Raw genomic sequence first — 1,335 nt, 5'->3', positions numbered from 1 at the left:
TAGGATCGATCCGGATCGAATTTGACCTGATTTGGAGGTCAAAGGGAAGAAATCAAGCTGAATTAATATGAACTGTTGATCCAGATCAAGAGAAATCTTATTCCTTCATCCAGATTAAAGCATCCTGCCCTTGATCCAGATCTAAAATGATATGTACCATTGGATCTAAGCAAGAAGGCAATTTGATTCGAACCACTCATCTCTTCATCAGCAAGATCAAATGGCTAGATCTTCATCCACCTCCTCTATCAAGATGGGTGACCCAGATCGCAAGAGAGAAAAACTCCCTTTTATTATTTCACGCGGATGAACAGAACAGGGACGGGGCTCGCGATCTCTTCCTCCCGACTTAGGCTAGGGCAGGCGACTTCTCCCACGCGCACCTCTTCTTCCTTTCTTCTCCTTACCACCAGCCGACGACATCTTTTCTTTCCTTGCCGCCGGTCGGCCAACCCTTTCTACTTTATTTTCTTCTCGTATTGTCAGCATCTCTTCCCCGATCCTCCACATCCATTTCTCCTCTTCTCCGATTTGCTCAAGTCGGCGACGACAGCAGCTCCGGCGGTCTCTTTGAGCAGACAGTGGCGTGGGTCTAGGGTTGCCTTGACAGTGGAGCTTTCTCCTCTGGCAAGGTATTCCTTCTTCATCCCTACCTCAGCGGGCATCTCCCTGTGGATGGCGTTCCGAAAGTAGAGGATTCCAGTAGAGGAATCCGACTGTGCCTTCTTCTCCAGCGAGTTTGAACTCTCTAAATCCATCACTGTGCTATTGTGCAGCCTTCACCTGTGGACGGCATTCCGAAAGCAGTGACCCTCCATCTTAAATGCAGTGACCATCCAATTCTGGTAGAAGCAAGCTTACTCTCAATTTGTGTGTCAATTTCCAGCCAATCAGAGATCAATCATTGAGTTGCTATTAACCAGTGATGGCGTTCTAGATCTAGGCCTCCGTGTGACGACGGAGGTAGTTGAATTGGTGTATGATTGTGGAGGAGTGGATTTGGTTGGTTAGTTTGTTTCCATGTTTGATTTGCTTTATCTTTCTTCTTATGCATTTTGGATATTGTAGTTTCTGTTTTGATTCATGTTTGAATTACTTAGTTGTTAGTTTACTTTCATGTTAATTGTTTGAGGTTAATTTAGTTTATTGTCTTGCTTAATTAGGTTGTTATGTTTTTCAGTGCTTCTTAGATTGATAGTATGAACTTGTTTAGTTCATTAATGTATGTTAGCTTGATTTATGTATGATTGTTGATCTTGTATCATAGGGTGACAATGTGATACAGGTTTAGCTTTTATGCATAATTAGGTTTTTTTTAATTGTTGTTAAGTTTGT

The 1,335-nt window shown here is 42.8% G+C and overlaps 1 long non-coding RNA gene across 1 annotated transcript; it reads left to right on the top strand.

Annotated features, from left to right (window-relative positions):
- Positions 1-307: 307 nt before the first annotated feature.
- On the top strand, positions 308-1,123 carry LOC122000492. Its single transcript, XR_006117149.1, has 2 exons — positions 308-632; positions 777-1,123. It is a non-coding gene; the product is annotated as an uncharacterized LOC122000492 (long non-coding RNA).
- Positions 1,124-1,335: the final 212 nt, after the last annotated feature.

This window comes from Zingiber officinale, chromosome 7A (genome assembly GCF_018446385.1).
Source record: "Zingiber officinale cultivar Zhangliang chromosome 7A, Zo_v1.1, whole genome shotgun sequence".
Taxonomy (NCBI): domain Eukaryota; kingdom Viridiplantae; phylum Streptophyta; class Magnoliopsida; order Zingiberales; family Zingiberaceae; genus Zingiber; species Zingiber officinale.
This window is presented reverse-complemented; position numbering and strand designations above follow the sequence as displayed.